The 22,450-nt window shown below is 40.4% G+C and overlaps 1 protein-coding gene across 1 annotated transcript in view; it reads right to left on the reverse strand.

The window, feature by feature from the left end:
• fgd5a (FYVE, RhoGEF and PH domain containing 5a) overlaps positions 1–21,625 on the reverse strand; it is a 69,361-nt gene extending 47,736 nt beyond the window's left edge. Inside the window, exon 1 of the mRNA XM_058068737.2 lies at positions 21,560–21,625. The gene's annotated coding sequence lies outside the window, so the exon portion shown is untranslated. The remainder of the gene's footprint in view (positions 1–21,559) is intronic.
• Between the last annotated feature and the right edge of the window lie 825 nt (positions 21,626–22,450).

The following is a 22,450-nucleotide window of genomic DNA, read 5'->3' on the forward strand; positions in this document are numbered from 1 at the left end:
TAGCCTGAAGCCCAGAGAGTAGGTCAGCCTCTGATAACAGACGCATTTGTTATTCTTTTGCAGTATTAGCTCAAAGACAATCCTCCGAGCTGCGCTGTAAAAACAATGATTTACTGCTTCCAAATCAAAAATTCTCAAGATGCCCTATGTAAAAAGCTACCATGTGGCAAATGAAGCACAATAGCGCATTAAAAATAACAAGCATTGGCTTTTGGTGTCATAGATAACTGAGCACCAATGGTGGCCTCACATTGTGAGTCACATGTTTTACTACTTTTGAGTCAGTCTCATTGTTTGGCATTTTAATTACCTTGATTTAAAAAAAAAAAATGTAATTACCTTACCGGCCATCTCTGTGTGGAATTTGCATGTTCTCCCCGTGCATGCGTGGGTTTACTCCGGTTCCCTCCCACATTCCAAAAACATGCTAGGTTAACAGTTGGGGCGGCACGGCGGTCAAGTGGTTAGCGCGCAGACCTCACAGCTAGGAGACCAGGGTTCAATTCCACCCTTGGCCATCTCTGTGTGGAGTTTGCATGTTCTCCCCGTGCATGCGTGGGTTTACTCTGGTTTCCTCCCACATTCCAAAAACATGCTAGGTTAATTGGCGACTCCAAATTGTCCATAGGTATGAATGTGAGTGTGAATGGTTGTTTGTCTATATGTGCCCTGTGATTGGCTGGCCACCAGTACCGAAGACAGCTGGGATAGGCTCTAGCACCCCCCGTGACCCTTGTGAGGAAAAGCGGTAGAAAATGAATGAATGAATGATAAATGAATCTTAGTCGCATGAGGCCCTGTATGTGTACATAATACGTTAGATTCATTCATTCATTCATTTTCTACCGCTTTTCCTCACAAGGGTCGCGAGGCGTGCTGGAGCCTATCCAGCTGTCTTCGGGCGTGAGGCAGGGTACACCCTGGACTGGTCGCCAGCCAATCACAGGGCACATATAGACAAACAACCATTCACACTCACATTCATACCTATGGACAATTTGGAGTCGCCAATTAACCTAGCATGTTTTTGGAATGTGGGAGGAAACCGGAGTACCCGGAGAAAACCCACGCATACACGGGGAGAACATGCAAACTCCACACAGAGATGGCCGAGGGTGGAATTGAACCCTGGTCTTTACGTTAGATTCACTTCACTAATTTCTAATTTTGCAAAAACATAGCCGTAACAGAAGGGGAGGGGTGGCTGCAGAATTCACTCTTCCGGGAACTGTTTTCGTATTTTTGGAGCCAGGGGAGACTGGGAGGATGCTGATACTACTGCGAGTGAAACACACGTCTTTGGCAAAGCTTCCACTCATTTAGACTGAAGGCCAATGGGTGGGTGGAAGATCATTGTTGGAGTTATGTAACTGAATACAGCTGAAGTAATCATTCGGCTCTAATGACGCTTTTCATGACTTTACTTTACTCTTCGTGGCTGCAAGATGAACTGACCTTGAAAATGTATGTCACAAAGTTAAGGTCATTTTGAACAGTATCAGCACAAACATCTGATAAATAAATCAGTTCTATTCACTGGTAGGAATAACACGTTCATAAATTTGTGTCAGAGACGCAAAACAATGATCCTCATACGCACGAGAAGGAAAACATATCACAGGGAGGAGGGGGGGTGGCGGGGGGGTTTCCAACTTTTTCTGACAATGCATCTTTTATCATGCTGCCTGTGTGTGCAGATACGAGTGAATGATGAGATGACGGCGTGTGTGTGTGTGTGTGTGTGTGTTCGCATATTGTTTATTATGTACTGTGTTAATATACGCAGTCATTCTCTTGTCACTGGGCCGAAATCATCTAACTTGTAGATAATACGGTGGTCTCTGATCATTCACGACACCCCTCCCACTCCACCCAGTCCTTCCGCAGAGAATACATCAACACTAGGTCTCATTATGTTCTTAGAAGCCATTCTAATGACGACAAACCGGAAATGAGAGATCAGTATTCCAATAATTAATAGCGTATCCCGTCAAATATAGGAGCCATGGGTGTTTATTATTATTCAACTGCAGCAAGTCCCGGGCATCTACATCTAGCTGAGGTAGCAGGCCTTTATTTGTAGAAATTATCGTGTATGCTTGGAGCGGAGAGTTGCGTTACAGTGGGAATGGAATGTTTAAGTGGCTCACACTAGTCGTTTCTATTTACCGTATCTCCATTCTATCAATAATGCAACGTAGTTGCAGGCGGAATTACTTATCTATGTCGTGTGGGTTTCTTCTAGTCCTCATAGGGTACTTTGTCTAAAAGAAGACCTCAGACTTTTGTGTGCTACTTGGGGATGCTAACAGGAGGACAACAAAAGCATCTTTGTGCGGAGTTGGGTATCTGGGTTCCTAACACAATCCATCCATACATACATTTTCTATGCCACTTATCCTCAACTAGAGTAGCGGCTATGCTGGAGCCTATCCCAGCTGAGTTCAATAGAGAGGCGGGGTACACCCTGGACTGGTCGCCAGCCAATCACAGGGCACATTTCGACAAACAACCATTCACATTCACATTGAAAGAATATGTTTGCAGACTCACTGTGCATTTTCCATTGAGTGTGACTGCTTAATAACCCACCATGGGGCCAAAGAAAGCTAAATCAGTATTTTGATAAACACAATAGAATTCTATCTCACCAGGACATACGGGATGTCCGCATTAACCTTAAGTCCCATCCATTTGGCATTTAGACATTTTTTTAAATTGTTTCCTGCATGTAAAACTATAATGTAAAATAATTGAGTAAGGAAATCAAACAATGCACAACGATGAGCCAATTCAAGAAACAATACAAGCAGTTGATGTTTGCTAAATACAAGGATGAAGAGTCTTGAACCAGTCATGATGTGCTATATATATCACTATATTGACACTTACTATGGTACACATTATGTCATTGGATGGTCATATCACCTCGTACTTCGGTACGAGGTACATTATTCATTCATTCATTTTCTACCGCTTTTCCTCACGAGGGTCGCGGGGGGTGCTGGAGCCCATCCCAGCTGTCTCTGGGCGAGAGGCGGGGCACACCCTGAACTGGTCGCCAGCCAATCACAGGACACATACAGACAAACAACCATTCACACTCACATTCATACCTATGGACAATTTGGAGTTGTCAATTAACCTAGCATGTTTTAGGAATGTGGGAGGAAACCGGAGTACCCGGAGAAAACCCACGCATGCACGGGAAGAACATGCAAACTCCACATAGAGATGGCCGAGGGTGGAATTGAACCCTGGTCTCCTCGCTGTGAGGTCTGTGCGCTGAGGTACATTATTAAAAAAAAAAAACATTAAACTGTATTATGGAAAGCAGGAAGTGAACAAATGTAACAGTTACTGATTGTAAAAGTACCAGATGGAGGGGTAGGATTTAATAAGCTTTGCTTCTTCCTACTCCTTTTGGACATGTGGAACTGGGAACTGATTATGGGATGCATTCAATTGTAATCTGATGCATGTTCAAATGAAATTAAACCATTACCATTACCATAATTATTCTCTGTAAAATGTATTTTTGTTAATATTTTTGGGTGTCTGGAATGGATTCATCCTATACGTCTCTTTTGCACTCCCAGTATGCCGTAGCATTTTTCAATTAGAGGACAGGAGCCGCATGGGAGGTGATTTCTTTTCCATGCATGCTGAGCCACACGGCATTAAGGGTGTGACAGGGGATAGATGCATCCAACAAACGCACTGTGCTGTACTGATATCAGCAGAAAATGCTGCACTGGTTTCCATGTAGAGAAGCTGCAGACTACGCAAAGGGTAAAACTGGTTATATGTATGGATATGTATATATATATACAAATGACATATATATACAACATTGCTACAGTCAAGTGGTGTGACAAAGGAGATGATAAAAGACACTTAATACAATACAATAACGTTATCTAAGACAAATATCTGCCCTAGGTCATGGGATTAGGGTCGTTCTCTGCTGATGTCAATCGCCAGCTATCACCCCTGAAGGGACAATGTGTTACCACGGAAACCCGGAGGTCAAAAAGGTCACTTTTGATACAATGAACCTCAAACGATCGTTACTGTCACCTCAACCCATTGGCTGGTTTATATTGCCTGTGCTGTCATTATAGGTTGCAATGAAAATCCCTCTTAGTCCACCTCATGGGACCCACTCTCTCCTCGCCCCACGGTGACCTTAGCGGCCATTGTCTGCGTAGACTGTGTGGCTTTGCGGTATTAATTCAGCCGTGTGGCGCCACTGGAATAAGTGAGATTTACTAAGTCCGAATGTTACAGATTGAAATATGTCTTCATGCCAGGATTTGGGGTGTTTCCCTTTAATAAGGTTGAGTGGCATCTGAAGGTGAAGCACAGCTGATGTCTTCGCCATTACACAGGAAATAAGCATGCAGCAGTGATTTGTGGCGTTTATTTATTCAATTATTTTGTGCTGAAGGGAAATTCAAGAGAAATTAAAACGGCGGGCAAAAGTTGAATGGTCGCGTATGTTTACTTGTTTTCATATGTACCAATTATACATTATAATTATACATACTACTACATTTAGTTTGCATGTAGTAAATATTAGGGATGTCCGATATCGGCTTTTTTGCTGAAAACCTATATGCTGATATTTCAATTTCCGATACCGATATCAGCCAATACCAATACCAATATGTGTAACATATGTGATGGAATGAACACATATGTTTTGCAAATAGCATTTTTTTTAATATCACTTTTCATGATCGGGTCAACCGATATTGCATTTTTTTTTTTTTTTTGCTGATATCAGGCCGATAATTATCGGTACCGGAAATTATTGGACATGGTTACTAAATATAGTTTGTTTATTAACAATTATTTTTTATTGAAAAATTATTCCTATTAAAATGAATGTTTAATTTAGTCTGTATACTGAATATTTATGTGCTCCTGTCAATAGTATTAATATAATTATTATTATAATTAATTTTGATGCAAAACAACTACCTTTTGTTGATGTTTAGATAGTAGTTTAGATACTCAAAAGTGACAAAAAAGCTGTTTTTTCCCACCCCATTTTTAGTCGGTAACTGATATTTTCCTGAAACTTACTACCAATGTTCTATTGCTGATTACTGTAGAATGAAAAAAGGAAGAAAGTTTTTTTTTCTCTGATGAAAGACGGGAGTGAAATTTGTATTTTGGTAGGTTCCATGTTTATATAGTCATAAAACACAATATCCTGTGTGCCATGAAAGATCAGTGAAAATCATCTAATCGCTTTCATTGAATGAGTTAAAAGTAAAGTTAAAATCTCGTATAGTGTCTTGTGACACCTCTATTACGCACAATCTGTACAGTATTGATAGAAGTCAGATCTATTCATAATTTCCATATATGTATTTTGTGCATACATACTGTATATAATTAAAACTACATCATCAAATCCAGAAGTGCTTTGTGAATATTACCTTGTACTTGAATTCTATCCTAATTCTTCACAAATTTAGTGACAGGGACATGCATGGACTCACTATTTGCTCGATGCTCAGGCCCGGAATATTAAGACTGTTATTAGATTTGCAAGCTTGCAACTGAAACAACTATTCACACTTTGCTATTAAATGTGATTATATTGCCAAGATACATTCAAATGGCTTCCCTGTCAATTGTATTAAGCCGGAAGGCTGTCATAAACTGTTACAATCATCTATATTTTCAATTTATATTCCACCTCAAACCTCATCCCGGTGTGGGTGGGATCGGTTTATATGAAATGATTTTTTTTTTGTGCCATTTTAACATGCAGACACAGAACTGTACGCAAGTACTATAAATGAAAACAATAAAGTACAATCATCAGCGTTGCTGCTAAAGCTACCCACTGTGACAAAATCTGTACATTCAAGCAATTTTATGAGCTCTATTACAAAGTTTGTGCTAACTCAGATATAAGCAAGTCATAAAACAGCAGATATCCTCCCTGGGGGGTGCAGCTCGCTATTGGTTTTTTTTTTTTTTTTTTTTTTAAATGGACACGTGCTCGACAAAACCTTTGCTCCCTCTTGCCTTTCTGACGTATATGTACATACAAGGGAGTGATTGACATTCATCCACAGTTGTACTTTTCATTACGTGAGGTCAGAGGTTAAGGTGCTGACGTCTCTTACAGATACGTTGCACGTCTCGTGTCAGCGAAATGAAAACGTAATATGTGGGCTCCGACAAAAAGGTGCCGCCCTTGTCCGACAGTGGACAGACGCAATAGATGCATTTTCTCACTAACGCACAACATAGAACACAGACTGCATGCACAAGGGCGCGTTCGAGCAAGGTGAAAATCTGCTTAAATATTATATTTGTTTTTCATTGAGTAAGGACCTCAAACTATGCACGACGATGACCCAATTCAAGAAACGATACAAGCAGTTGATGTTTGCTAAATACAAGGATGAAGAGTCTTGAACCAGTCATGATGTGCTATATATATCACTATATTGACACTTACTATGGTACACATTATGTCATTGGATGCTCATATCACCTCGTGCATCAGTACATGACAAAAAATAAATAAAAATACAACAAAAATAAAATTAAATAAAATTAAAAGAATAAACAAAATTTTGTTTACATTTTTTAAATAAATAAATTAAAAACTTTAATTATATTAGAAAGGCAGGAAGTGAACAAATGTAACAGTTACTGATTATAAAAGTACCAGAAGGAGAGAGGGAGGGGTTTATTTCACTCATCTGACCGTGCCTCATCTGACTGTAGCGATTTTGTATCCTTGTTAAACTCTATTGCACGCCATTAGAGCTAAGCAAAAAATCAAAGTATTAAACTATGATTATTAGCTATTATTATTATTGAACTGACAATAAGAACTGTCCCTGGAGAGAAAGCTCAAAGAAGCAAAAGATGTGTTATATATGATGTGATATATATATCACTATATTGACGGTTGCTATGGTACCCATTATGTCATTATATGGTCATATCACCTCATACTTCAGTATGTGTCACTAAAATAAAATAAAAAATAAATAAATAAAATTAAAAAATTAAATACAATAAAAATATAAAATAAATCAATAAATAAAAAATACAAAATTATATCAGAAAGGCAGGAAGTGAACAAATGTAACCATTACTGATTGTAAAAGTACCAGATGGAGGGGTAGGATTTAATAAGCTTTGCTTCTTCCTACTCCTTTTGGACATGTGGAACTGGGAACTGATTATGTGATGCATTCAATTGTAATCTGAATTAAACCATTACCATTTGATGCTAGGATGAGCCATATTTTTTTTTCGTGAGTCCGCCCCGGAATGCTCACCTGCAAAGGGCGAGGCTGTCACCGTCTCATCAACAATGTGCATGCATTAGTGTACGGAATGACAACGCAAGGGCAGAGCCAAACACTTAACATGATTATGGTAATGACTGCCAAAAAGCTACTCCTGTAGGCGTCAGCAGCAACGAGCTCCCAAAAGGTAATTCTGTACAATGAATCAAAACTCATAAATAGCCATAATGTCATTGACTTTGGTTGCTTGGCCGACATTGTTGCTGCCACCGGATCTATTCAATAACGATGATGCATGCGCGTGGATGTTGGCGTGACAATACATCATGTCAACATTTGGTTTACACCGTGTCAACACATCTGATTAACCAAGATGACAAATTAATTTGTGTGTGTTTCACAAATACGGTTTTATTGTTGATTAAATTGTTAGCTGAATGGACTAACAATTATTGCAAGTAGGTCACATATACTGTAACATATAAGATGAAGAACATTCACATAATCTGCTCATATGACCAAAAAAAAAAAATGTTGATGTAGTAGTCTACAATAGTCACTAGGTGTCAGTAATGTTACTGTAATGTTCGATGAGAAGCACAAACACAGACTTGATCGCCAAAACAACAGTCTTTTTTTCAGTTTCAATAATCCCTGTTGCGGCCGTAACCCGGACCGAGCTAAAACTCAACTCTGAACCTTCAATCACTTCCTGACTGCCCCCCCCCCCCCCCCACTTATAGCTCCCCAAGCACCAAGCATTTACAGCAACACATACATAAAAATCGCTAAGAAAAATACACGCTACTGTTGCGGCCATAACCCACAGCAAGATGAAACTCGACTCTGAACCTCTGACGTACTTCCTGTTCGCCACTCATTCTGTTCCCTGAGAAAACACAGTTACGGAAACACACACAAGAACGAGTCTCATTTGTGTCTAAAATTGAATTATTTATACCTCTATTATGTTACTATTGTGCCCTGTGATTGGCTGGCGACCAGTCCGGGGTGTACCCAGCCTCTCACCCGAACACAACTGGGGTAGGCTCCAGCACCCCCGCAACCCTTGTGAGGAAAAGCGGTAGAAAATGAATGAATGAATGTTACTATTGTGCTGTCCTTAAGGCAATTTTCTGAATAAATAAGTTAATGGCTTTGAATAAACAATGCTAAAAGTGATTACAAGTTGTTTAAATAAGTAATTCAAGGTTTATAAAAATGTACATTAAAAATGTTATCGCTAAAACACACTTCCGGTTTCCGAGGATAAGATCGCTTGCTAGAGACTACACAAGATTGTAGTAGATGCCATCAACGTTGAATTACATTGAATTACGTTGAATTACGTTGAATTACGTTAAGTTTGACTATATTACAGTTTATTTAGCTATATTTACATATTGATTAGTATTTTGACAACGTGATTGAATAAGTTTGAAACATTTGATTGTGTAACAGCCAATCAATGTGTTGAAATGCACTTATTCTGTTACAGTTTTCACCACACACATACATATAAAGAAAGGCAATTAAACGCTACAGTTGAACTCCAGGGTCTTCATTTGTGGTTTAGCTCGGTGTCACAAACATCCCTGTTGAAAACACTACAACTATATTGGGTAATATGAGTGTAAATTTGACTATAGGGGTGTTAGTTCATGTCTGGATGGCTCTAATATTGTTCAAAAAGGTCAGAAACAGGTTTTCTATAGTCTAACTACAATATATATATTTTAAATATAAGGAATTCACTTATCACGGTTGGGTTTGGAATCAATTAACTTGTACATGTTTCATTTTCTACTGCTTCTCCTGTTCAGGGCGATGGGTGATGTTGTGGCCGATGAGTGGATAATTTTTTTAACATCTTTCCACTCTGCATGTGATTAACACTCCTGATTTGGAATTTTCACCGCCAGATGCACAAGTGTTACACACACACACACACACACACACACACAGCACCACACCCTCTTCTCTTTTTAATTATTTTTAACTGAAAGGTGTTACATTTCCCTTTTGACTCTCTCACTTCCTATCTCCTTACATCTTCCTTTCGACAAAAAGAATCCAGAGTGGAAATGATAGTAGAATCTTTGCTGCGGAGCTGCCCAATGTGGCTTTAGGGTGAGTGATATCGATATAAAACCTATGTTGTGTTGATCCACTGGAGACTGGACCCTCCGGCCTGCGTGGGCTTTTGTTCAGAGTTGCTTTATATATGTTTCATATAAACTGTCCTCATGGGACATCTTTGTTTATGTTGGGGGCGATATGAACTGGTACAAGCTGCATTTATGCTTTTATCCTGTTTTTATAACGGCACATTTATCAAGCCCAGTGTTACCATGAGAAGAAGAATATAGTCCAGGTGAATATATTGCTCTTATCAAACAGTAGCTAAAAGCTCTCGTATTATCACATCACGGACATACTGTTCTTACGGTTTTACAAAGGTTACGTCACTTGAACACATGCTGCGTTCACTGTGTCATATAACAAGGAGCAGATACTACAGTATCTGGAGGCCAGGTTTCATATACTGCAGATCAAAAATGGCCACAACTCAAGTGCAGAAAAAAACAGACTCCTCTTCCCGTGTTCCTGGATTGTCAGTGTGTGTCTGGGAAAACATCATAAAGAGGGTGAAAGGTTTGAGAAAGAAAAATCCTAGCCGTGATGGAGCCGTATTGATTGTCCGGCAACATCCCACACGCTTAATCCTCATCTTGGCAACAGTGATTGACGAATTCGCAGATATCTTCCGGTGGACTGTGGTTGATGGATAATAAGGAAAACGAGGGGGTCTGTAAACAATGCCATTACCTTTTGTTTCAGACCGACAAGAACACATGCACTATTGTCGTGACTGCAAGATTCAAAGTCGATATTACTCCAATTACTTCTTTACTTCAGTTACCTCATTATTGGAAGTAGGTGCCTGTACGCTGGTTTCCAGTCAAAGCAATAAGCAAAAGATGGGACAAGTACAGGGTCGTGCAAAATGATCTGACACATTTTGGAGGTTAAATAAAAGGCAAATAAAGTAAAGTAACAAAAAGGGTTTCAATTCATATCGGAGGTGTCAGTGCAGTGTCGCGTTTCCCCCCAGCTCTATCGAGCCTTTGCTCGTTTTACATTTATGTTACAACCCAGTAATAAAACAAAACTAGCTTAGCATTAGCTTAGCTTAGCATTGGGTACTTTTGCTAGCGAAACATTCATTCATTCATTTTCTACCACTTTTCCTCACAAGTGACACGGGGGAGCTGGAGCCTATCCCAGCTGTCTTTGGGCAAGAGGCGGGGTACACCCTGGACTGGTGGCCAGCCAATCACAGGGCACATATAGACAAACAACCCTTCACACTCACATTTGGAGTCGCCAATTAACCTAGCATGTTTTTGGAATGTGGGAGTACCCGGAGAAAACCCACGCATGCACGGGGAGAACATGCAAACGCCACACAGAGATGGCCGAGGGTGGAATTGAACCCTTGTCTCCTAGCTGTGAGGTCTGCGCGCTAACCACTCGGCCGCCGTGCCGCCCCAAAAGGAAACTTGATTATAAAAATTTGGTGTAAATCTTAAACTTAATTCCAAAGTCATGGTCCTCTCCGAAAACAATAATTATTTCATGTTCCTTTTTACTAAATAATGATTAAAAAATGTATTAAAAAATTGCTGTACGCTGTCAAGTAACGACTGTACTTCATTCACATTGTGGTTGTTTTATTGCATATGTATATGGAATTAGCATTCATTTCAACTCAATTCATCGAGAGTCGGTCTTTTATCATCGCAGAAAGGTGGCGACTGATATGATAAGTCTGAGAATAGATATTCGTCATTTCTGGTTGGACTATATTACACATTATATCACAGTAATGGGTCGTTTTCTGGTACTGAAAAGTCCGATGTCAATTAAAGGCCACGACCACCACGATCCTCGTGAGGATAAGCAGTAGAAAATGAATGAATGAATGAATTTACTATGTTAGCAATGATGATACTACAGCCTCTCCTACACTCAAGCACATGAACTGTTTCAGCCAAGAAGGAGGTATTCCAGCATCTATTTGTGTGTAATCGAAGATTTTTGTGCCAGAGCTCAAGATTACTAGCAGGCCCATTAGCTGCTCCTATGGAGAGCTGTAAATGTAATGACTCATCATAATTTCATTTCCTGCTTCATTATTAATCTGTTGCTTGGCAGCTGCTATCAAGGGGTGAAATTTCTTCAGAATGACTGGTTTTTATCATGTTTGTTGCGGCTGTTAAATACGCTGCTGGTTCTTCTTCTCCCGCAAATGCTCAACACAGGGTTAAAGTATTCAGACCAATGGTACAACATTAGAATGTTATATACAATGGATCCATGATTATTGTTTTTCTTTGAAAATAGGCCATTATTTCAGAAAAAAACACATTTCATTAACTATTAGTTGGTAAAAACTTTGGCAGACCGGAGGCTATCGTAGGATTATACTCCTCAGTCTTTTTGGTAAGGTGCTTAGGGGTTCTGGAAAGTAGAATCGGCCGAAAAGTTGAATCTCCGATTCAGGAGAAGTATGGTTTCTGTCCTGGTTGTGGAACCGTGGACCAGGTATACACTCTTGGTAAGGTCCTTCAGGGTGCATGGGAGTTTGCCCAACAATTCTACATGTGTTTTTTGGACTTGGAGAAGACATTCGACCGTGTTGAGGAATTCTGTGTGGAGTACTCTGGGAATACGGGGTACCATACCACCTAATTCAGGTTGTTTGTTCAATATGATCGGTGTCAGAGTTTATACTCGCGTCCGCGTACCAGTGAGGTTTGGACTCCGCCAGGGTTGCACTTTGTCAATGATGGTTCGTTACTTTTATGGACAGAATTTCTGAAGCATAGCAAGGGCGTTGAGGGGTTCCAGTTTGGTGGCTGGAGGGTTGGTTGCAGATAATGTGGTCCTACGGGCTTCATCGAGCCATGATCAAACTCTCATTGGATCGGTTCGCAACCGAGAATCAGAGCCAGAATCAGCACCTCCAAGTCCAAGTCCATGGTTCTCGCCCGGAAAGGGTGGAGTGCCATCTCCTAGTCAGGGTTGAGATCCTGCCCCATGAAGAAGACTTTAAGTACCTCAGGAAACGAGACATCGACAAGCAAATCAGTGCAGACTCTGCAATCAGTCCGTTGTGGTGAAGACAAAGCTGAGCCAAAAAGCTAAGCTCCTAATCTTCGCTCCTACCCTCACCTTAAGTGACCGAAAGAACAAGATCGTGGGTACAAATGGCCGAAATGAGTTTTGCTCCCTAGGGTTGCTGGGCTCTCCCTTAGAGATAAGATGAAAAGCACTGTCACCCACGAGAAACTCGGAATAGAACCGCTTTTCCTCCACATTGAGAGGAGCCAGATAAGGTGACTCGAGTTAGTATGCTTCCCGGACATCTCCCTGAGGGAGGTGTTCAGGGCATGTCCAACCTGTAGGAGGCATCAGGAAGACCCCAGACACCTTGGAGAGACTGTCTGTGAAAAGGGGACGGTTCTGGAGGTGAATGTCATCTAATAATTAAAACTGGTCACTTTTATTGCAAATGTTCATCACAAATCATAAGTTATGTCTACACCAAAAGTGCCCACCAGAGCAAACCCCCCCACACGCATACAGGAGGCTGTAGCTTTCGTTAAGCAGTATTGAAGATGTCCAGGTAAATCTCCGCTAGATGAGATGTAATAATAAATGTCTGGGTTATGATCTCTTCTGCTCAGGCATAATATGCTAGTATCTGCCTCATTGTCGTTAGTGAACACAACAAGGCTTTACTCCCTTTATTACCTTTTCAGAGCATTTGGGTGTACTGGTGATAGGGTGTGGGTGCACACACGTGATGATGTCACGACTGGCAGTCATTCAAGGTGATGCTGAGAAACACGCTGGGATTCATCCCTTCGAATCGGAGAGAATGTACGATGGAAAGTTTCAATGATCATTTGTGTCTCTGTTTGTCAGCCATTATTTCCCTCAGTGTTCCGCTGGGGCCCACATTACATTGTTTTTAATCAAGATTTTATTTTAGTTGCGCTCTAATTAATTCATAACGGCAAGCTGGAGTGATCACTGAGCCGTGCTTAAGCGCTTAACAGATAATGGCGATCGTTATGGTCATGGTGCATTTTTAAGTTCACACACAAAATAGAACGTTTACTCATTGTGTGTAAATATTGAAAGTATGTACTGTATATATTTGATTAGAATTTTGAGTCAGTGTTCTTTTGGTACTGCAATACTCTTCTGTAATCAAATTTTGGTTGTTCTTCAGCATCAAAAAATCATCATCATGTCTTCAGGATAGGTCATAAACTCATATTACAGCATGTTTGTAGGCTTTTTTACAGCATTAACTATTTACAGCAGGCGTTTGTCTGCATATTCCAACAAGAGCCAACGTTTGCAAACACAATCTTAGATCCATGAGTTACTACCAGGCTGCACGGTGGACGAGTGGTTAGCGCACAGGCCACACAGCAAGGAGACCGGAGTTCAATTCCACCCTCGGGCATCTCTGTGTGGAGTTTGCATGTTCTTCTCGTGCATGCGTGGGTTTTCTCCGGGTACTCCGGAGAAAATTCCAAAAACATGCTAGGTTAATTAGCGACTCCAAATTGTCCATAGGTATGAATGTGAGTGTGAATGGTTGTTTGTCTATATGTGCCCTATGATTGGCTGGTGACCAGTCCAGGGTGTACCCCACCTCATCGCCTGAAGACAGCTGGGATAGGCTCCAGCACCCCCCGCAAACCTTGTGAGGATAAGCGGTAGAAAATGAATGAATGAGTTAATAGCATGAGTTGTTTTGCAGTATACAATAATGAATGTGTATCATTTTTATATTCATATTAAAAGTCAAAAGACAAGTGTAAAGAAAATATGAATGAAGAATAATCATGCAACATTTCACATATGCCAAGTCATAGAGTGTGTATCCCCAGTAATGTGTGTTTATTTATAAATGAGTGTGTTCTTACAATACACTTAAATGCATGATGTGCAGGTCCAACACCAAGCATACATAAACATGACCGATTCTGTACAGTGTGCCAACATACTGTGTTATTTCTTTATTACTTACGCCTTAGCAGATATGATTATGACCCTTCTCGTGAATGCCGTTAAAAAAATCCATATTAAAGTATAATAAAGTTTATACGTAAGGACAAATCATTATTTCAGCTGATGGAACATCCATTGTAATGATACAGCCAGTGGGAGGAATAGCGCTAAATCACATATTGCTGCAATGAAAATGCTATAACCGGTTTAAGTGTCACTGCAACAATTACCCTCCAAAAGGGCTTTTTGCTAAAGGTGTTACTATAACCTGGATATTGGCGGATGTCACAATTTATTGTCTCCTCTGGCTGTTCGATTTCAGTACAGTAAAACTTGCAAAGTCGAAGAAAATATGCCCAAACTAAACAATCTTTCTCATAATGAAAAAATATAAAATGGCTCACCATCATAAAACCTGAGTCAGTGTTTAATTCTACTACTCATATAGTACTGTTCTATGGTTGTCATTGCACTTACGATTCCTACACTGTCTCTTTGCAAGAGGTAAAAGCTCAAGAAAAAGCAAAACACACATTTGAATTTAATCCTGTAGCTGCTCACTAAGATGAAGTCTCGAATAATTAGTTTTCTTGGACTTTTGAGGCGTACTACATCCTCAAATTTGTTGTCCATGGTCGAGACACCTCCCAACCTGTGTCATTGATTGTTCTTTGTGGAGGGAGAAAAAAAAACGTCCAGGTTTCACCAATAAGGAAATTCTTGGGTGACTGTTGACAGACTGGATATTGTCTCCACCACGAACAACATTTCTTGTCAATGAGGAGGAGACAATGGTGATGCAGGAATGGCAAAGCAGGAAGCACGCCGAGGAGGACAGGAAATAGGAAGCACAAGCCGGAATAAACGCCGTTGAAAAAGCTTTTGGAGGGGGTGGTGGGGGGGTGGGGGTTTCCGTTCTTCTGACTTGAGATTCTGCTGCGAGAAATGCCTTTGTTGTTTCTTGAATGACAAAGTGTGCAGGATGAAATACCTGACAAAAAGGCACCTACGTTGTTGTCTCTTGACATTTGACCTACTTGTACAACTTAGCGACTTGCTAAAAAGCTTTTTGCATTTCCTTTTGACTTTGTTGTGTTTTTACTACATCGTCACTGTTGTCAATTCAGTTTGTGTTATTCATTCATTCATTTTCTACCGCTGACAGGGGTGCTGGAGCCTATCCCAGCTGTCTTTGGGCGAGAGGCAGGGTACACCAGCCAATCACAGGGCATCACAGTCCCCGGAGAAAACCCACGCATGCACAGGGAGAACATGCAAACACCACACAGGGTGGAATTGAACCCGGGTCTCCTAGCTGTGAGGCCTGCGCGCTAACCACTCGTCCGCTGTGTGCTATGATTACACGTAATTAATTTCAGCAGTACCTATACAATGCCACTAAGTGATGGTATCACCCTGTATCAACTGTATCCTGTATATTCCTTCTCCATTCAAAAAGGTAAGTACTTTATTTGTAAGGTTTTATGATGGCAGTTCCACAAAATGTCCTCGATCTAGCGTGGACGCAACACCTCATAGGTGTCAACCCATCTATCTCTCTCGGGGTGTGGCATCAATGCAAGTTTGCACTTTGGACTTCCTGTCTCGGATGGGCAGAGCCCCACAGACTACTTGTGCTCGGCACTTCCTGCCTGCCGGGGTGGAGGACTGGCTGCGACCTTGCTGCACATACTGTTGTTTTCCTGCTGTTTGGTCCTGAAGAGATTATCTGAGATGGAGATGAGGAGGGTTATTATTTTGTTTTTTTAACAGAAACTGAAAATATACTCGGCCCAAATGTTACAAACGTTTAATTTTGTTTTACTATGGAAATACCATTATTTGTCTCCACAGTTGTTTATTTTGTGTGGAGAACACAAAATGTCGATGTCTGAGATATCAGTAGAGGCTGAAAATTTCAAGTTATAAAGTTACAAACTTTGTTCTAGGTACAAGTAAGTAGAGTACAAGTAAGAATTAAGAAACAGACCACCAAAATATGAAATGGATGACCATTTAATTCATCGATTCCAGCAAATCAAGAGTTAACGCAATGACTTGAGCCATTCATCAACCGGAAAGGTCTTATTTTGCTAAAACCGAGTCCGGTTAAAATTAGCTCTTGTGACATACAGAGTTGGAGACTTGTGGCAAAATGCTTTCGGAACAAAAAGTAGTGACATTTTTCTCGATTTACGTCACTAATGAAGAAAAATAACATCTGAAATGAAGATTGGATATACATAGTTTCCAAGATACAGTATTGGGTGAAAATATGATTTTTTTCCCCAAAAAACGCAATAAGCAACCATATTATTCGCAGAAATCTCTCTATTAGTAGCATCAAAAATGAAGAAATTTCGACACCCCTGCCCTGCTTGAAGACAACTGGGATAGGCTCCAGCACCCTCGCGACCCTCGCGGTAGAAAATGAATGACTTTTGTTTCAGCGTTTCTTGGAAGAAGAAAAAAAACTACAAGGCAGATAATTATAAGCAGCTGGTGGCAAACCTCATGAAGTCCTCCTACAAAGCAAAGGGTCACTGAAGACACCCTTTTTGCATTCCCATTGAACTGAGGAGAAGTAAGTGATGATCCCGGGGAACGATTCCACCAGGACATTACAGCTATGGTTAAAAGACATCAGGGAAAGTGCAGCTTCAAAATGCAGATTCAAACCCTGGATTTCCTGAGTGTGCAGCCAACATTCTAACTGCAAGTCCACCATGCGGCCCAAAACCCAGAACCATCCGAACTGCTGAGGCTTAATTTGCACAGCAGATTACATCTACTTATACGTAGAGCTCTCTCAACGCTTCTACTCCAGTCATTTTCCACTAAAGGTAAACACATCCATCACATATTAGATCATTTTATAAATATCCCTCATGCATAATGCTTCCAAATCCCATTTGCTGCCACACAACTCAACCTGTTCACACAAACACTCACCATCCCAATCATGTCTGGAGATAACACCTTCCGTGGACAACAACACATATTGGGACAACAGAGCAGGACACTACTGTACTGTTGAGTGTAAATAGAGAGTCTAATGATATTGTGAGCAGTGGTAATAAATCATAGGCATCTTAATCAAAGCACCGCAGCAGAGAGAGTCATCAATCACTTTACTGTAACACAACATCATCTGGTAGCGTTCCCTTCCTTGTGCGCAGAAGATGGGACACATCACTATGACACATTATCATTAGCACAATCCAAACCACTTTGGACAGGCTGACAGAAAGCCATCAAATGCAAAATTGATATGGAGATGTACGCTGACAAATCCTGACTCTCACATTGCTGCGGGAAAAAATGTAAATGTGCTAAAAACCCGATTGCTTCAATCGCTGCATGAATCCTTTATGTGGACTCTATTTTTCCATGATGCATGGCAAGGTCATTTCAAAGGCACAGCACTGTCATTCAGGTGCCGGGATGACAGATGGCATTTCAATGAAATCTATACCAATCTGTCAGCGCTGAAAGATGTTTTGACTTGTATTCCTTGGCTGTCCTGTTTTATAAACTTGCGTACATTCAACATTTTGACATCATTATTTGTCATGAATGTCAGTGCCCTTGGCTTTTTAAATATCATTCTTGAAGCGTTCCCCTGTCTTTCTGTTTCTGTCTACCAGCTTGGGCTTGTGAATAAATTGTGTATTTCCACAATTCTTTCAGTATGAAGTCATTCCTTTTAGCGCTGTGTTGTGGTTGTGTTATAACCTACCATTAAGGTTTTATTTTGTCACAATAGCACGTATACATGGACACGAATATTCCAACTGCATTCGGTTTATTTGCTCAAAAGGAAAGAATCCATACATTTTCTATGCCACTTATCCTCAACTAGGATAGCAGGTGTGCTGGAGTCTATCCCAGCTGAGTTTAAGCGAGAGGCAGGGTACACCCTGGACTGGTAGCCAGCCAATCACAGGGCACATATAGACAAACAACCATTCACACTCACATTGAAAGAATATGTTTGCGGACTCATTTTTCATCAGCCACATATACATGGACCCAAATATTCCAATTACATTCGGTTTATTTGCTCAAACGAAAAGAATTTAACCTTTGTATACACCTCATTCCAAAAGAAAAAGTGCCAATCCGAATGAACATATAATCGGAATCACAAGGGTGGAATATTCCTTTCTCCAATCCGATTGAGGTATCTTGTACCCGCTCAAACGGAAAGTTGTTCTTCTTTGTCGTGTTTTTTCTTCTTCTGTTGTTTATTGGCGGTTAGCAAGCAGCTTTCGCGTGCATTAGCGCCATCTGTGGAACAGAATCTAAACCAGGGGTCTCAAACTCAATTTACCTGGGGGCAACTGGAGTTCCGGTCTGGGTGAGGCTGGACCGCATCAGGTTTAAAAAAAAATTTAAAAACGTTAATAAAAAAAATGTCTTCAATGTTTGGGCTTCTGCAATACCCTAAACTTTTTTTAGTGCTTTGGTTCCGGTTTTCCACAAGAAAAGCACTAATAAAACATTCCACTGTTCTCAAATATCTTACATTTTTATTTTTCTACACAAAATAAGATGAAAAAATAAATAAACAATTTAAGCTGTCATTTCTGTGTGGAGTTTGCATGTTTTTTTTGTACTTTAACGTTAACAGCAAAGTCTCACAGCTTTGCTAAACAAAAACTAACGTGGGCCAGACGTACTCTTCCATATTGAACAATCCAACGTGTTATCACATATGCGGATGGACCAAGGGACAGAAGAATGAAAGCGAAACCGGCACTGCAAGCAGTCATCTATGAAGGACACCTCTGCTGCAGTTATTTTTAGTTATCAGTTTTCAGATGCTGTCATTTGGAACATCTCATTAAAAAAAAAAATGGATGCGCTGTCCACAAAGACTGTAGAGCAAAACCTCTTGCTTTAAAACTCAGACTGCAACTTCTTTCTTCTAAATTACCAGAAGTGGTCATCAGCGTGAACACCTCTTTGTCTTTGGTGACCTTTTTACATTCACTTCATATTTTAGAGACTTGGACAGACTGAACAATTACGTTTGTGCAACCGCGAGGGTGCCTCTTAAAATGCATGGAAGTCCCTCCCCGGGTTCATTAATCATTGTGGAATGAGAAATTAAACACAAAGGTTCATTAGCTCAATGCCGACACACTAAATCACATACTTGAGGGAGATATCCTCACCGCTAAAGCCATTAACCTTAATCACAGGTTCCCGGTTTAATGTCTCTCATTCCCACTAAATGCCTCGTGTGATGCTACAAACTCAGTCCACTAAATACGCATTATTGTGGACTTTTATTGTTTCACACATCTGCTTCATGTTAATGTTTTTTTTTTTTTTTACAAGTATAGCACAGACAGTACTACAGTCAGCTTGTACGGTTGGACATATGTCTGTCAAAAAGAGCTACAATGGCTGACATTCTATTTTAAGCCTCCCAAACTCAATATAATAATGAATAATAATATAGTTCATTCATTCATTCATTTTCTACCGCTTTTTCCTCATGAGGGTCGCGGGGGGTGCTGGAGCCTATCCCAGCTGTGTTCGGGCGAGAGGCGGGGTACACCCCGAACTGGTCGCCAGCCAATCACAGGGCACATATAGACAAACAACCATTCACACTCACATTCATACCTATGGAGAATTTGGAGTCGCCAATTAACCTAGCATGTTTTTGGAATGTGGGAGGAAACCGGAGTACCCGGAGAAAACCCACACATGCACGGGGAGAACATGCAAACTCCACACAGAGATGACCGAGGGTGGGTAATAATATAATAATTATTGAATATAATAATTAGTGCAAAAATTATGCATGAAAATGTAAACTGCAAAGGCAACAGCTATTTCATCAATTCTGTAGCCATTGATATGATTCATAGAAAAAAGCAGCATAACTAAGAAAGATGGATGCCGCCCCCTGCTGGACTCCGTGTGAACTGTGTTGTCAATTGACCTCAGAGTGGAAGACTTAAGGTGAACATGAGAGAAACCCGTGTAGTTCGCATCCTTATTAGGTTTTAAGATGAAGACGCCCTAAACTGTCATGCGCCTCCAATCTCCATTGAGCACATTCTGGCGTGTCAAAGAACAACCAGAAAATAAGACAGCGCTGCACACATTCCCAAAATAGACTCATGGTACTTTGCATGCAGGTCCTGCTTGGCGGCAGTCTGTCAAAGCTAATATTTGAACGTGTGCTTCAGTGTTCCTCATATAGTCATACACTGAACTGTTTTGCGAACATGACCCAGTTAGACTAGCCCACAAACTTGCTGAAGCCCGATGCCTTTCTAATGTTACTTGGTTGTGTCGAAGAGTCAGAATAGTAAGCAGTAAGTAACAATTTATCCGTTTCCTAACTGTCTTTATTTTGTATAAGTCATGGAGCACTACAGCTGGTCTGTGTAGCATTATAGAGTGTGCATACAGGAAGGGGGGTTGCTAGTAGCAGTTTCCCACCACAATTACCGTATTTTCAGGACTACAAGTCACACTTTTTTTTACCGGCAAAAAATGTGACTTATACTCCAGTGCAACTTATGTATGTTGTTTTCTACATAATTATGCATTTTTGGCCTTGTGCGACTTATAGTCCAGAAAATACAATAGTTCCCACGTTAGGTTTTTTTACATCATCTGTAATGTCTAACGCTAAAACGCTAAAGCTACTTACCATTGAGAGACATCTTGAAGTAACCTCTTTACTTGAGAAACCTGGGACTGTCCAGTCTCTACTTCCGGGTCGGATTTGAAATCCAACACATTAAAACATATTAAAAACAGACCACAAAATCCAAACAAATACAGCTGAATAGGTGCAGATTCTGGAAGAACTAAAAAGCTTTGTGTGCTGATTATGTGTAGCTGCTCAACAACTCAATATAAAGGGCCGAAAACAGGTAACCTTAAAAAACCAAAAGCATTTTTTTTATCAAACATAATTTTTGGTGGTGTTTTGTTTTTTGGGGCAGTTTGTATATTTAGTTTCATATTTGTTTAGTTTATTGAGCACAAATTGCTGTTTTTCATTTCAACGCTGTAATAAAAGTGGTTTCATTTATTGGAGTGTACTGCCACCTAGTGACTTGTTAAATTAATTACAACAAAAAATCCAGTGTATTTTCTTTTCTTGTGTGGCAATAGCAAGTATTTATGAGTACACAAACCTGTGAATAAAGTGGTCAAGATGGGCAAGAAACTTGGACAGTAGCGTCTTGGTGGTGATAGTCGGAACTCATCATTCACCTGAAAAATAAAAATATTGGCTGTTTAAAGTCAGGCTGCACGGCGGTTGAGTGGTTAGCTTGGCTAGAGTGGTTCAATTCCACCCTCGGCCATCTCTGTGTGGAGTTTGCATGTTCTCCCCGTGCATGCGTGGGTTTTCTCCGGGTACTCCGGTTTCCTCCCACATTCCAAAAACATGCTAGGTTAATTGGCGGTATGAATGTGAGTGTGAATGGTTGTTTGTCTATATGTGCCCTGTGATTGGCTGGCCACCAGTCTAGGGTGAAGACAGCTGGGATAGGCTCCAGCACCCCCTAAAATAGCCCTAGTGATGCCACTGCACAACACATCTTAAAATAAATGTTAAATAAGCGAGTTGGCTAGAAATGGTGATCATTTTGTTTTTCCTACAGTAAATAGACTATCCTAGCACAATGTTTAGGACCGTAGCTTATGTTATAACCCTGAAAATGTGGAAATATGTGAATAAGGATGGCCTGACACGATGTCTCCCTCTGCTGGCATCCTCATCCAGAATGTTTTTTGTTTTTATTTTATTCCTCACACACAAAAAAACATGTATGTCAAGCCCACAGTAGACATTTTGTTTCCCACAAGTAGACCTGCACAGCAAATCAACAAAACAACAAACAGTGTCCCTTTCTACTTTTTCAGACAACTCAAACACAAATCATTTGTATGTTATTTTAAACATTTCGAGAAAGAACATATACTGTCCATTTCTACCTAAACAAATACATACATTAAACATAAACCGTGCCATTACACTCTTAAGCTAGCTTACAGTACCATGTAGCATCTACAACGTGGTA

The sequence above is a fragment of the Doryrhamphus excisus genome, linkage group LG11 (genome assembly GCF_037039965.1).
Source record: "Doryrhamphus excisus strain RoL-2023G ecotype Guam linkage group LG11, RoL_Dexc_Guam_v1.1, whole genome shotgun sequence".
Taxonomy (NCBI): domain Eukaryota; kingdom Metazoa; phylum Chordata; class Actinopteri; order Syngnathiformes; family Syngnathidae; genus Doryrhamphus; species Doryrhamphus excisus.